The sequence below is a fragment of the Catharus ustulatus genome, chromosome 10, assembly GCF_009819885.2.
Source record: "Catharus ustulatus isolate bCatUst1 chromosome 10, bCatUst1.pri.v2, whole genome shotgun sequence".
Classification (NCBI taxonomy): Eukaryota; Metazoa; Chordata; class Aves; order Passeriformes; family Turdidae; genus Catharus; species Catharus ustulatus.
This window is the reverse complement of record NC_046230.1, coordinates 24,875,289-24,891,062: the sequence shown is the minus strand read 5'-3', so window position 1 is coordinate 24,891,062 and position 15,774 is coordinate 24,875,289.

The window sequence follows — 15,774 nt, the reverse complement described above, 5'->3', positions numbered from 1 at the left end:
GGGGTGAGGCCCTGGCTGAGCTCTGCCCCCACAGGAGTAAAGCCTGACTCAAACCTCTGCTCACAGGCTGCAACTTTCTGATCCAGAATCGATTTTTGTTCTCACCCAGAGCTCACAGGCTGCAACTTTCTGATCCAGAATCGATTTTTGTTCTCACCCAGAGCTCACAGCAGCTCTGTGCTGCTGCTTCTGTCACTGCCTTCATGCAAAAACCACTTTTGAAATGCATTTACAGCTTGGGGTTTTTTCAACACAATGGAAAAAAGAGCCACAGGTGCTCAAATGGACTTTTTTTTGTAGAGATTTCAGAATTCTGAGACTGCTGAGCAGTCTTTTATTGCCTTCTCCATTCTCTTTGTATTGTGATGTTTATTTTAAGGGATGAAAGTTTGTTTAACAGAGAGCAGAGTTGTTCCAGGAGCTCCCTGAGCACATTGTCCTCTGCAGAACCAAAAGGTTTCTGTTCCTCCTGAAATGTTGGAATGAAATAAAAGGAACCTGCAGAAATCAGCCTCTCTGTACACTGAATTATTGATCCCTGCACAGCTCAGGCTCACCCACCTGATACCCAAAACATTTCCTAGGTATGGAAACAACAACATTAAAATACTAAATAATATCCCAAAAGCAAGAATCCCCTGCTTGGCAGGGTTTTCCTCTTTTGCTACTTTTCTTTTGCAGAGCAGGAGAGGCTCAGCCAGAACAAAGATTTGGCAAAATTGCTGCCAGGAGAATTGGGGATTTTGGGTGGTTTTAAAGAAAACCCTCCCTTGGACACTGGCACCTGTGGTTTTGTTTTTTGGGGGTTCTGCTGTTGCCTTTGGGGGCTCTTGGGGTGGTTTTGTTTCCCTGAGAAGGGAGGAGAATTTGGGGGAAGTTTCTCTTTCAGAATCCAAAGGCCCCCATGGCTGTTTTGATGATTTTTTCTTGGGGAGGGAGAGAATTAAATTGAATTTTGCTTTTCATCTTCTGCTTCTCTTGACCCCTGCCCCGTTTTGTTGGAGCAGTTCTGGGCTGGCATTTCCTGTGTGACCCAGCCCTGCAGTTCCTGTTCCCTCAGCTTTGGTTTCAGTTGCTGAATTCTCTGCTCCAGCCCTGGGGCCACTTCTGCAAATTCCCCTGGGAGCTGCAGCCCCTGAGGCTGAGCAAAGGTTTAACCCTGCCTGGGCAGGGATGGATTTACTGAAAACCTCTCCAGGAATTCACTGAGCCCATCTGCTCAGAATCTGCTGGGTGCCCCTGGGAAGGGATTTTGATCCCCAGGAATCCTCCCTGTGCCAGGGATCTCTCACTAGAGGTCAGCACTGCCACGCTGCAGCCTGGGAATGTTGGAAAATGGGAATAAAAACTTTCCAGGCTGGGGCTGGGGTTCGTTCTGGGACCTGAGTTACAGCAGGGTTGGGTTTGGGTGTGGTTGGGAACGAGGAGGATTTGACAGGGAGGTCTCACAGGTATTTGTGTATAACAGAAAGATCTTTGAATGTAGAATCTGAAGAAGAAATAGAAATTATAGCAAGTTTAGATATAGAGGAAAAGAATTACTGAGCCAGGCTCACTGGGTAACTAAGAATGCAAAGAGCAATGAGTTGGAAGGGGCTTTTATGACTCAGAGCAAAGGATAAATCCACCTCAAACAGGAGATGTTTTTACCAACAAAAAGATTTTCAGACAAACAAAAATGCCATGTTGCAAGTAGAGAAAAGATCTCAGAATTTTCCACAGCAAGAAAACTGAAAAACAACTTCTAGCTCAAACTGTAACACACTGACTGTGTGTGATTGGAAAATAACAACAGGAATATGGCAATGTCAGTAATTGTGATGGGCTGTGGGTAACAGTAAAGTATTGATTGGTTGGCAGGTGTTAAAATGATCTACAATGAAAAGTAAATCATGCATTGTGACCAGAACTAGAGGAGGTTTTGCAGACAAACCCAGAGCTGAGGCTGTCACCTGTGAGCTGGGCTCTGTCACCCACGACCTGTGAATTGCTGCATCATTTAAATACAATAAACAGCATTTTAAATAAGAAATAAATCAAATGCTGCATCATTTAAATACAATAACCAGCATTTTAAATAACAAATAAATCAATTGCTGCATCATTTAAATACAATAATCAGCATTTTAAGGAGCCCTCTGGAGTTGCCATCCCTCATTTCCAGCTCTTACAGGGGTTGGGAGCACCCTGAGGTGCTGGAAGGGGTCCCTTCCTCCTGGAAGGTGGAAGGGGCTGCCCAGGGAGGTTTGGAGTCCCCATCCCTGCAGGGAATCCCTGGAGAGGTTTTGAGCTTTGTCTGATGGATCTGGGCCTGACCTTTGGAAGAAAACTTCTCATCCCTTTGGGATTTGGGGCCTTGCAGGGAACAGGAGGAAAAAATTCCTGCAGTGTTTCCCCTGGCCAAGCTGCTCTTCCTGGGGTTTTGCTTTTGCAGCTGTGGCTCTGTAAACGAGGGGCTGCTCCTCAAGTGATTCCAATCATCATCAGCCCTTGGGGAGGGGAATTGCTGAGGTGTTCCCAGAGCTCTGGGAAGGGCAGGGATTGAGTCCTGGGGGAGCTGGCACATCCCAAACCCCTGCTGGCAGCTGGAATGGGCAGAGAACATCAAATCATCAATTTTGGGACATCTCAGGTGTCCCCTAAACCCTGATGGAAATTTCCTTCAACTCCAGACTTCAGGACTGTTAAAAATCCAACTTTCTTCCCAGGATGTCTGCAGGTGAGCATTGCATGGATTTCTAACTTTATTTGGTATTTCAGATGTGGATTTTGGGGGTTATTTTGTAGTGTAGCAATAGAAACAAATCAGCTTTGATTGGCTGGACCAGAGGAGGATTTTGGGGTGTCCCTCATTGCCCATCCTGCATTCCTGACCCCCCATGAAGATGAAATCCAGAGCAAACCTTGACTTTCCTCTATCAGAAAATGCATGGCTTAGAAGAGCTCCTAAACCAAATTTCCCAGGAGCTGGGATGAAACAAATCCCTGCAGCAGTTTGGTGAGACTGGAGGTGAGATCCCAGCTCCTGGGGGTGCCAGGATTGATGGGAGGGGGGAGATGTGGCACTGCAGGCTCTGGGGACATCCCAGCTTGCCTGGATTGATTTCCCTGCCATGGGACAGGGGGCACTGGGGTGATTTAATGTCCCTCCAAACCAGGGAGGTGTCCCTGCCATGGGGGGATTTAATGTCCCTCCAAACCAGGGAGGTGTCCCTGCCATGGCAGGGGTGGCACTGGAGGGGATTTAATGTCCCCCCAAACCAGGGAGGTGTCCCTGCCATGGGACAGGGGTCACTGGGGTGATTTAATGTCCCCCCAAACCAGGGAGGTGTCCCTGCCATGGCAGGGGTGGCACTGGGGGGATTTAATGTCCCCACAAACCAGGGAGGTGTCCCTGCCATGGGACAGGGGACACTGGGGATGATTTAAGGTCCCTCCAAACCATTCCAGGGTTATGGTATTTCCACAGCCACATCCACCCCTTTTTGTGACATTCCCACTCCCATTAATCCTTCTGAAGGTGTCACATGAAGGGCACAATGCACAGACTCCATTTTCCCCCCTTTACATGGAATATTTTTTTCCCTTCTCCTTTCCTGCTGCATTTCCTGCTCTGCCTTTGCCCAGGGTTTGTCCATAACCCAATTAGTGCCCTCAGGAGCAAAGGCTGATTACCCTGCACATCCTTTGGAGATCCATCACTGGGACAGAGTCAGCAATTCCCCTCCCAGTGAACCAAAAGGATCCAGGAGCTCCTCCCTGCTTCACGTTTCACATTCCCAGAGTGGCTTTTTTGGGGCTTTAATCTGCTTTTTTCTGCCTTGAGGTAGAAAACAGAGTTTGGGTTTGCTGTGATCCCAGCCTGAGCTTTTCATGGACACAGCAGAGAGGTTCCCCTGGGGGAGCTGCAGGAATCAGGAACTCAAATTCAGGGCTAAATTCAGGAATTTGGGTGCCTCCATCATTTCCCTGGTTTGGAACAAAGTTGGTTTTCAGGGAAGCAAAACTCCCCAAGCTGAGCTTTAACCCTGGCCAAGCTCAGGGATCCTCCCAGGCCTTGGAAGGGTTTGGCAGAATCCTGGAATTACAGGGCTGGGAAAGCTGGAAAAGTTCTTTGGAGCCATCAAATCCAGCTCTGAGCTCAGGGGTCACTGCCTTGGATTTTGAGAATTCCAGGGGTGGGGACTCCACCAAAATTTCCATTTGGTCAGAATTCTCTGGAATTCCTGGGGATGTTGGTGTGAAAACACGACAGAAAATCTCATTTCAGCCCCTCCTGGTAGGGAAATGTTCCTTGCTCCACTCCAGGCTCCAGGGAATGGACACAGCCCAAAGCTCCCAGAGCACCAGGAATGTTTGGACTTTTCCTTTTTTTCCAGAAGTATTTGGAGCTTTCCTTTTCCTTTGTTCCAGAAATATTTGGAGCTTTCTTTCCCTTTTTTCCAGAAATATTTTTAGTTTTCCTTTTCCTTTTTTCCAGAAATATCTGGAGCTTTCCTTTTCCTTTTTTTCCAGAAATATTTGGAGCTTTGCTTTTCCTTTTTTCCAGGAATATTCAGAGCTTTCATTTTCCTATTTTCTAGGAATATTTGTAGTTTTCATTTCCCTTTTCTCCATGAATATTTGGATTTTTCCTTTTCCTTTTTTTCCAGTATTATTTGGTGCTTTCCTTTTCCCTTTTTCCAGGAATATTTGGAGCTTTAATTTTCCTTTTTTCCAGGAATATTTGGGTTTTTCCTTTTTCCCAGGACTATTTGTGCTTCCAGGCACAGGGGGGGAATGTTGGGCTGCCCCTGCAGGGCCTGGAGCTGCTCCCAGTTTCTAGCAGGATTTTCTGCTGCACAGCTGGGATTCTAAACTCACATTTTATTGTCCAAGAATTCACTAAATAGAAAGATGTGGGGGGGGGAAAAATTCATTTTGTTGTCACTTCTGTTTCCCTGAAAAGACAAAAGAATCCTGGAATAGTCTGAGCTGGAAGGGACCCCCAGGGATCAGCAAAGTTCCACCTCCTGGCTGCTGAAATTGCTCACCTTGGACTGGGATAATCTGATAAATGAATGAATTCTGGGATAATCTGATAAATGAATGAATTCTGGGATAATCTGATAAATGGATGAATTCTGGGATAATCTGATTAATGAATGAATTCTGGGATAATCTGATTAATGGATGATTTCTGACCATCCTGGGTGGGAAATGCTCCTGCACAGGCAGAGCAGAGCCCTGGTTGTTGTTGTTAATCCTTGGGCTGGGGTGGGTGATGCCAGCCTGGCCTCGTTAGGGACTGATGAGCTCCCTCTGATTGGCTTTTCCTGGGCTCTGCCATGGTCACTGAGGGTCAGTTCTGCAATGTCACATCTGGGGACATCTGTCCTGTCCCCACCGAACCCTTCCCCAGCTCTAAAACACAAAATGATCCCAGGAATTGAGCTGTGGCTATTAAAGTTTATTTGTGAGGTATTTTATTTATTATATTATATTTATTTATTATATTTTATGTGGGTATTTTATTTATTTGTGAGAGTGGCTTTGAGGGAGGGGCTCACTGGAGCAGGTTTTGTGCTCAGGCTGCAGAATGGGGCAATAAAATCAGAGATTGATGATTATGAGCTGATTAAATGGATCCAAGTTATAAATCAGCCCTGCCCCAGCTGGGACTGGCCCCTGAGATCTGCTGGGTGATATTTTTTGGAGATTATGTTATTTAAGGTGACATTTTTTGAAGTGATATTTTTGAAGTGATATTTTTTGGAGATAATTTTTTGAAGTTGTATTATTCAAGGTGATATTTTTTGAGATGATTTTTTTAGATTATATTATTCAAGGTGATGTTATTTAAGGTGATTTTTTGGAGATAATGTTTTTTGAAGTGATGTTTTCTTGAGGTGATTTTTTGATATGGTATATTTTTGAGGTGATTTTTGGAAGTGATATTATTAAAGGTGAATTTTTTTGAGGTGATTTTTGGAAGTGCTATTATTTAAGGTGATGCTATTTCAGGTGCTTTTTTGAGGTGATTTTTTTTGAGGTGATATTTTTTGATTTTTTTTTAGATGACATTATTTTCATGATTATAATATTATTACGTGATTTTTTTGAGGTGATGTTATTTAAGGTGATGTTTTTGGAGATGATTTTTTGAAGTGATGTTTTCTGGAGGGGATTTTTTTGAGGTGGTATATTTTTGAGGTGATTTTTTTTAGGTGATTTTTTTTTTTTTTTTTGAGGTGATTGGAAAATAACAACAGGAATATGGCAATGTCAGTAATTGTGATGGGCTGCAGGTTTAATAGTAAAGTATTGATTGGTTGTCAGGTGTTAAAATGATCTACAATGAAAAGTAAATCATGCATTGTGACCAGAACTAGAGGAGGTTTTTTAGAGGAACTCAGAGCTGTGGGTGAAAAAGCTGAGGGCTGGGACCTGTGAATTGCTGCAGCATTTAAATACAATAATCAGCATTTAAAATAATAAATCAATTGCTGTATCATTTAAATACAATAATCAGCATTTTAAATAATAAATAAATCAATTGCTGTATCTTCTGGAGACAATAATCAGCATTTTAATTAATAAATAAATTTCTGCATCATTTAAATAGAATAATCAGCATTTTAAATAATAAATAAATCAATTACCTCATCATTTAAATAGAATAATCAGCATTTTAAATAATAAATAAATCGCTGTATCATTTAAATACAATAATCAGCATTTGAAAGGGCCTGTCTGGAGTCCCCCCCCTCATTTGGCTCCTGCCCTCCCCTTTCCCTTCCCTGCTCCAGCCCCTCCTTCTCCCCTGCTTTTCCTGCTGGAAAATAATGAAAATAAATAATGAAAATAATGAAAATAAATAATGAAAATAATGAAGTTTCAGCCCAGCCTGGCTCTGTTGGAGCCATATTAAATGTGATAATGGCAAGTGCAGCTTTTAACCAAACTGTTAAAGGTTTTCCTAAAGAAAAGGGGGAGGTTTTTGGCACAGGGAAGGGAACACTCCTGCAAAACCTGAGGGATGTCTCAGGTGCAAATTCCTGTTTCCAGCTCAGAAACAGAGGCAGGGAGATGTTCAGGGGGGCAGGAATTCTGAATTCTGAATTATGGAATGGGGCTTGGAGCAGCCTGGGATGGGCTCCAAAATCCCAAACCATTCCATGATTCTGGGATTCCTCTCTGCTGAAAAAAAAATAATAATAAAAAAAAGGAATTAGAGTGGCCTGAAGCTTCCTGGGAGTGCTGGAAAAGCAAAACCCCCCCTGACATCCGAGGGAAAGCAAAGCACCGGAATGATCCCAATAAATTCCAATAATTGTGCCTGGCAGCAGGGGGTAATTGAAAATGGATTCATCTAACAAGGCTTAAAGAGGAATAAATAACAAACATCTCCTGGCAGGGGGATGCTGCTCTCCTGCATCCTGCCCGGATATTCATGAATTACTGCTGATAAAAGTGCAGAGATCAGCTGCGGGGGAGGGAGGAGAATCCAGGACTGGGCAGAGGCAGAGCAGCGTTCCCTGGGAACTGCTGGGGATCCTGAAAAATCCCAGAGGAGAATTCCTGACACAGCGAGGGCAGGGCAGGCTCCCACTGTGGATGTGCAGTTATTTCTTTTACTGGAGGTGGATTTTTTTTTTTTTGCTGGATGTGTATTCTTTACTCTGTGCATTTCTTTATTCTATATGTAATTTTTTTTTGCTGGATGTGTATTTCTTTGCTGGATGTGTATTTTTTACTCTATGTGTACTTCTTTACTCTGTATTTTTTACTGTGTAATTTTTTAACTCTGTATTTTTTTTACTGTGTGTGTAATTTTTTTAAACTCTCTCTATTTTTTTACTGTGTATTTTTTTACTCTGTATTTTTTTACTGTGTAAGTTTTTACTCTGTGTAATTTTTTATGTGTAGTTTTTTTACTCTGTGTGCAATTTTTTTAGTCTGTGTATTTTTTCCTGTGTGTGTAATTTTTTAACTCTATGTGTATATTTTTTACTCTGTGTAATTTTTTATGTGTAGTTTTTTTACTCTGTTATATTTTTTCCTGCATGTGTAATTTTTTAACTCTATGTGTATTTTTTTACTCTGTGTATTTTTTATGTGCATTTTTTTACTCTATTTGTATTTTTTTACCATTTCCTGGGGTTGGCTCTGCCCCAGGGGGGTTGGATGTGCTCTGATCCAGTCTGTGCCAGGAATTCCAGGCTGATCCAGGGAACTGCAGCAGGGCTGGCAAAAAGGGCCCTCCCATTCCCAATATCCCAGTGATGATTTGGAGCAGTTTGTGGAATGAACCCTCCCCATTCCCAAAATCCCAGCAGGGCTGGTTTGGGGCAGTTTGTGGAGTGGATCCTTCCCATTCTCAATGTCCCATTGATGAGCACTTTTCAGAGTGGACCCTTCCCATTCCCAAAATCTCAGCAGGGATTATTTGGGGCAGTTTGTGGAATGAACTCTCCCATTCCCAAAATCCCAGTGATGATTTGGAACACTTTTCACAGTGGAACCTTCCCATTCCCAAAATCCCACTGATGATTTAGGGCTGTTTGTGGAATGGACCCTCCCATTCCCAATATTCCACTGATTATTTGGGGCAGTTTGTGGAGTGGATTCTCCCATTCCCAAAATCCCAGTGATGATTTGGGGCAGTGCTGGCAGAATGGATCCTTCCCATTCCCAAAATCTCAGTGATAACTTGGAACACTTTTCAGAGTGGATCCTCCCAATTCCCAACATCCCAGAGATGATTTGGGACCGTTTTTGCCAGTTCCATGGGGTGTGTTTGTCCCCTCTGCTCTGTGCTGTGTCCTGGGTTGGGGTTCCCTGCCCCTGGAATTGTTCAGGGCCGAGTTTGGAGCTTTGGTTCATCCCCAGCTCTGCTGGAGGAATCTCCATGGTAACAGAGCAGGGATCTCAGGTTTTATCCTGCTGGGAATAGCAGGCCTGGCTGATATTTGTCTTGATTTCTGCCCACTGCTCCTGCCCAGCTCTGGGAGTTGAACCTTTGATTTTTGGGGCTGCAGCCTCTCCTGGGTGTGGATCCAGGAGCCTGGGTTGCTCTGGGAACAAACTGACCCAGGATCTTGGGATGCTCTGGGAACAAACTGACCCAGGAGCCTGGGATGCTCTGGAATTTGGGAATTTGATTTCTTGTCTGCATCAAGGAGAGGGCTCTGGCCTCAAACCACTGGTGATGGGAGGGTGCAAATGAGGGGCTGGGACTTGAATTTCATTTTTCATATTTAATTGAATGATTTGGGATTTTTCACAGGAAATGGAGGGTCTGAGGAGGGAAATGATTCCAGGGTTATCCAGGATTGTGGGAGGGAATTCCTGGAATTCCCAGAGCAGCCCCTGGATCCCTGCCCAGGTCCCTCCCAGTCCAAACCAGTTTGGGATGGGGCTGCTCTGGGCTGTGCTGGGAGACCCTGCAGGGCTCTGCTGCTCTGTGCCACTCCCTGACTTCATCTCAGTAATTAATTCATTAATTGGCCTGGCTCAGTGTGTGGGTTTGCAGCTTCCTCTCCTTTCTTTCAGCTGTAAAATGAAATTGTGAAATTCTCCCAATTTGTAAAATATCAGTGTTGAAACCATGGAGATTCTCACCAAATGTGTTTTATTCAACAGAAGTGTAGCAGTGACATTAAAACATAATTCTAATAATGAATACACCATTCTAGTAATTAATATACCATTGGAATAATGAATATACCATTGTAATAGTGAATCTACTATTCTAATAATGAATATACCATTGGAATAATGAATATGCCTTTCTAATAATTATTATATCATTTTAATAATGAATATGCCTTTCTAATAATTAATACACCATTCTAATAATTAATACAGCATTCTAATAATTATTACACCATTCTAATAATTATTACACCATTCCAATAATTGCCATCCAGTTCTTAGAGCAGTGTTTGATCCTTTCAGATAAAGAAGAAGGAAAACCAAAGGGAAATGTTCCCCAGGGAGCAGCTGAGTTCAAGGTGAGGTTGGTTTCAAGGGATTGTTTTGTTTGCAGATGCTTCATTAATGTTCAGAGTTTATGTTAATAATGTTATTAACATTAATAAAAACAACATATAAAATGAATAACTTAAAAATGTTAATTTTATAGAATTAATTAATAAATTTAATAACATTAAAATAATAATATTAATTTTTTTTACAGTCTTGTATGCTGCCCACTAAGAGCTGCTCTGTTTGGAGTTTCACCCCTGTGTCAGTAAGAAAGAAAATAAACCGAGGTTTTGTTGCTGAAATAAAATTTCCTTTGGTGGAACACAGGCTCTGTGTGCTCTTGTGCTTCTTTGAGTCCTCTAAAAAAAAAAATCTTCCAGGATTTCAGGCTCCTGCATCCTTTGCAGGCTGGGTTAAAATGATTTGGACAATTTTCTGGTAAAGTCCAGTTCAGAGCTGGGAAAGGTTTAAAGTGATGGAACATTTTCTGAGAGAATCATGGAATGAAGGGGAGAAATAGAAGGAGAAGGAGGAGAAGAAGAAGAAAATGAGAAGAGGAAGAAGAAAAGAAGAGGAAGAAGAAGAGGAAGAGAAGAAAAAAGAGGAAGAAGAGAAGAAGAACAAAGAAGAGGAAGAAGAAGGAAGAAGAGGAAGAAAATAAGAGGGAGAAGAAAAGAAGAGGAAAAAAGAGGAAGAAGAAAAGAAAAGAGGAGGATGAGAAGAGGAAGAAGAAGAAAGAAGAGGAAGAAAAGAAGAGAAAGAAAAAAAGAAGAGGGGGAAATAAAGAGGAAGAAGAAAGTTTTGGTGTGGTTGCTCTCACCCTGAACCCTTCCCCTTTGCGTCTGATCCATTCCTGCAATAAAAACTTCACAGCAACCAACGTGTGCTGTGCCTGTCTGAGACCCTGAGTGACAAACAGGGACAAAACAGCCAGGGACAAAGGGGAGCTGAGTGACAAACAGGGACCTGAACGACAAACAGGGACACCCAGGGACACCCCAAAGATCCCAGCAGGGACAGGGGGGACCAGGGACAGTGACTGAAACCCCTCAGGGCCCTCAGAGCAGGGAATTGAGATTAACGGGGACACAGGGGGCACTCGAGGTCATTGTGGGGTCACTCAAGGTCATTTGGGGTCATTTCAAGGTCACTGGGGTCATTTCAAGGTCATTCTAGGGCATTTTGAGGTCACGGGGTTACTTGAGGTCATTTTAGATTTTTTTGAGTCCCTGACCGGGGTTACTTTAGGTCATTCAGGGTCATTTCAAGGTCACTGGGGTCATTTCAAGGGCATTTTGGGGTCACAGGGGTTACTTGAGGTCATTTTTGGGGTTTGAGGTTTTTTGAGTCTCTGACTGGGGTTACTTTAGGTCATTTCAAGGTCATTCAAGGGCATTTGGGGTCATTTCAAGGTCACTGGGGTCATTTTGAGGTCACAGGGTTACTTGAGGTTATTTTGGAATTTTTGAGTTCATGGCTGGGGTTACTTTAGGTCATTTCAAGGTCACTTGGGGTCATTTCAAGGTCATTCAAGGTCATTTTGGGGTCAAAGGGGTTACTTGAGGTCATTTTTGGGGTTTGAATTTTTTGAGTCTCCAACTGGGGTTACTTTAGGTCACTTCAAGGTCATTCAAGGGCATTTGGGGTCATTTCAAGGTCACTGGGGTCATTTCAAGGTCATTTTGGGGTCACAGGGGTTACTTGAGGTCATTTTTCGGATTTGAGATTTTTTGAGTCCCTGACTGGGGTTACTTTAGGTCATTTCAAGGTCATTCGGGGTCATTTGAAGGTCACTGGGGTCATTTCAAGGTCATTTTGGGGTCAGGGGTTACTTGAGGTCATTTTATATTTTTTAAGTTCCTGACCAGGGTTACTTTAGGTCATTTCAAGGTCATTTCAAGGTCACTGAGGTCATTTCAAGGTCATTCAAGGTCATTTTGGGGTCACAGGGGTTACTTGAGGTCATTTTTCGGATTTGAGATTTTTTGAGTCCACGACTGGGGTTACTTTAGGTCATTTCAAGGTCACTTGGGGTCATTTGAAGGTCACTGGGGTCATTTCAAGGTCATTTTGGGGTCACAGGGTTACTTGAGGTCATTTTGGATTTTTTTGAGTCCACGGCTGGGGTTACTTTAGGTCATTTCAAGGTCATTTCAAGGTCACTGGGGTCATTTCAAGGTCATTCGAGGTCATTTTGAGGTCACAGGGGTTACTTGAGGTCATTTTTCGGATTTGAGTTTTTCTGAGTCCGCGACTGGGGTTACTTTAGGTCATTTCAAGGTCACTCAAGGTCATTTGGGGTCATTTCAAGGTCACTGGGGTCATTTCAAGGTCATTTTGGGGTTACTTGAGGTCATTTGAGGCCCCAGTAATTGATCCAGGTCTCACACTTGGACTTTGGATTCATTTTAATTTTTTTTAATCTTCCGTGAGAAGGGCTGGGACAGAAATTGGGGTGGGGGGCTCAAAAAGCCTTGAACATCCAGGGGGGAATTCCCAGGGAACTGAAATCCTTTTTGGGATGGGAATTCCCAGGAACTCGAGTTCCCTTTTGGGATGGAAATTCCCAGGAACTCGAGTTCCCTTTGGGATGGGCATTCCCAATTTCCCAGCCCTGTCCCCGTGGCTGCAGCCCCCCCTGGTGTTTGGGGTTTCAGCAGGAGCCCTTTGGGGTCCCCTCCTGGCATCTCCTAAATGGGGAAAACAGGGGGGGAAATGGGGGGAAAGTGGGGAAAGAGTTGGGAGGGGATGGGGAAAAATTGGGGGGGGGGAGAAATGGGGGGAATAAGGAAAAAATAAGGAAAACAATAAGGAAAAAATAAGGAAAAAATAAATAAGGAAAAAATAAGGAAAAAATAATGAGGAAAAGTAATGAGGAAAAATAGTGAGGAAAAATAATGAAGAAAAATAATGAAGAAAAATAATGAAGAAAAATAATGAAGAAAAAAATGAGGAAAAAATAAGAACAATGGGGAGAAAAGGGTCAAATGGGGAAATAGAGGGAAATGGAAAAAGATTGGGGGGAAATGTGGGAGAATCAGAGGGGAATGGGAAGAGAGGGGGAAAAATTGGGGAAGAAGTGGGGGAAATGGGGGAAAGGGGGACGAGAAAAAGGGGTAAAAAAAGAGGGGGGGAAGGGGAAAGAAGGGAGAGGAAAAAAAGGGGAGAAAGGAAAAAGGAGAAAAAGGGAATGGGGGAAAGGGGGAGAAATAAAAGGGAGGGGGAAAAAGAGGAGAGGGGGAAAAGGGGGAGAAAGGGGTGGGGCAATGGGGGGAGAAAAAAGGGGAAGGAAAGAAAAAGGAGGAGAGAAAAGAAAAAGGGGGAGAGAAAAGAAAAAGGGGGAGAGAAAAGAAAAAGGTGGGGGGAGAAAAGGAAAAGGTGGGGGGAGAGAAGTGAGGGAAAAAAAGGGGAGGGAAAGCAGGGGGAGTAAAAAAGGGGGAGATAAAAAAGGGAAAAAAATTCTCCAGCCCTATTTACCATCCAAGTCTCACACTGTGAGCAGCCAGCAGGGATTTGTTCCTCAGATCTTCCTCCTCCCCCTTTGGAGATTAATCCCTTTCTCCTGGAATGGAAAATCCCAGGAAAATCCCAGGTTATTACCTTGAAATCACGGGATTTTCAGGCAAAAATACGGGAAAAGGGATGAGAGTTCTTTACTGGAATGTGTCTAACGAGGAAAACAAACAACCAGGGAAAGCAGAACCCCATTAATGATCCTATAAGTGTTTCCCCACCCTTCAGGCCACTCCCCTAAAGCACCGAGCAGAGATGAGAGATCAGGGATTGGGGTCCAGGGTTCTCCTGAGCAGAGGATCAGGGATTGGGGTCCCAGATTTCCCCCAAGCAGAGGGTCAGGGATTGGGGTCCCAGATTTCCCCTGAGGCACCAAACGCAGGATCAGAGTCCCTCTGGAGAGAGGAATCAGAGATTGGGGTCCCAGATTTGCCTTAAAGCACCGGGTAGAGGATCAGGAATCAGGGATTGGGGTCCCCCAGCAGAGGGTGAGAGATCAGGGATTGGGGTCCCAGATTTCCCTTAAAGCACCGAGCAGAGGATCAGGGATCAGAGTTTGCAGACCTGGATTTTCCCCAAAGCACCGAGCTGAGGGTGAGAGATCAGGGATTGGGGTACCAGGATCAGGGATTGGGGTCCCACAGCAGAGAGTGAGAGATCAGGGATTGGGGTACCAGGACCAGAGATCATGGACTGGGGTCCTGGATTTCCCCTAAAGCACTGAGCAGAGGATCAGGGGTTGGGGTACCAGGATCAGAGATCAGGGATTGGGGTCCCCCAGTAGAGGATGAGGGATCAGGCAGGGATTGGGGTCCCAGATTTCCTCTAAAGCACCAAGCTGAGGGTGAGAGATCAGGGATTGGGGTACCAGAATGAGGGGTCAGGGACTGGGGTCCTGGATTTCCCCTAAAGCACCGAGCAGAGGATCAGGGGTCAGGATTGGGGTATCAGGATGAGGGATCAGGGACTGGGGTACCAGGATCAGGAATCAGGGGTCAGGGAATGAGGTACCAGGATCAGGGATTAGGGAATGGAGTCCCAGGATCAGGAATCAGGGATTGGGGTTCCAGTTTTCCCCAAGCAGAGGATCAGGGGTCAGGATTGGGGTACCAGGATGAGGGATCAGGAATTGGGGCCCTGGATTTCCCCTAAAGTAATGAACAGAGGATCAGAGAATGGGGTACCAGGATCAGGGGTCAGGATTGGGGTCCCAGGGTCAGAGATCAGGGATTGGGGTCCCCCCGCAGAGGGTGAGGGTCCCCCCCAGTTGAAATTTCCCGGTTTTTGAGACTCACCCAGAGCAGGAGCAGCAGGGAAGGACAGAACTCCGCGGTGGAGGCGAATTCCGAATTCTCTGCGGCCCCAAAACCATCCCTGACCCCGAGAGGGGACCCAGCCAAACCCCAAAATTCTCTGCACACCCCTCTGTCCCCATCCCGACCCCGATTGTGTCACCGCCCGCTGCCATCGCCGAGGGACAAAAGGGGGGAAAAGTTCCCGGAAGAAAGAAATAAAAAAAAAAAAAAAAGGAAAATGTAACGTTCCCCAGCTGTGCTGGGAGAGCGGGGCTTGCACAGCTGGATCTGGTTCTGCTGGGCACGGGGGAAATGCGGCACCAAAAATGCAGCAGAAAAGGAGAGAAACAGCCCACTTAAATTCAAATATAAAGTATTGAAAATGCCTCCAAAATGTGCTTTAATACAGGAATTAATTTGGTATTTAACATTTATTTTGTACCAAAAATGCAGCACCAAAGGAGAGAAACACCCCACTTAAATTAAAATATAAAATACTCAAGAAGTCACCAAAATGTGCTTTGATATAGGAATTAATCTGTTATTTGTCAGTGCTTTTACATCAAAAGTTCAGTATCAAAAGAGAGCAACACCTCCTTCAAATTAAGACATAAAGTACTGAAGTTGCCTCCAAAATGTCCTTTAATACAGGAATTAATCTGTTATTTAACATTTATTTTGTACCAAAAATGCAGCACCAAAGGAGAGAAACACCTCACTTAAATTCAAATATAAAATACTGAAGAAATCACCAAAATGTGCTTTGATACAGGAATTAATCTGATATTTGTCAATGCTTTTACACCAAAAATGCAGCACCAAAGGACATCAGCACCTAATTAAATTAAAATATAAAGTATTGAAAATGCCTCCAAAATGTCCTTTAATGCAGTAATTAATTTGATATTTAATATTTATTTTGTACCAGAGTGCAGCACCAAAGGACATCAGCACCTCATTTAAATTAAGATTTAAAGAACTGAGGAAGCCACCAAAA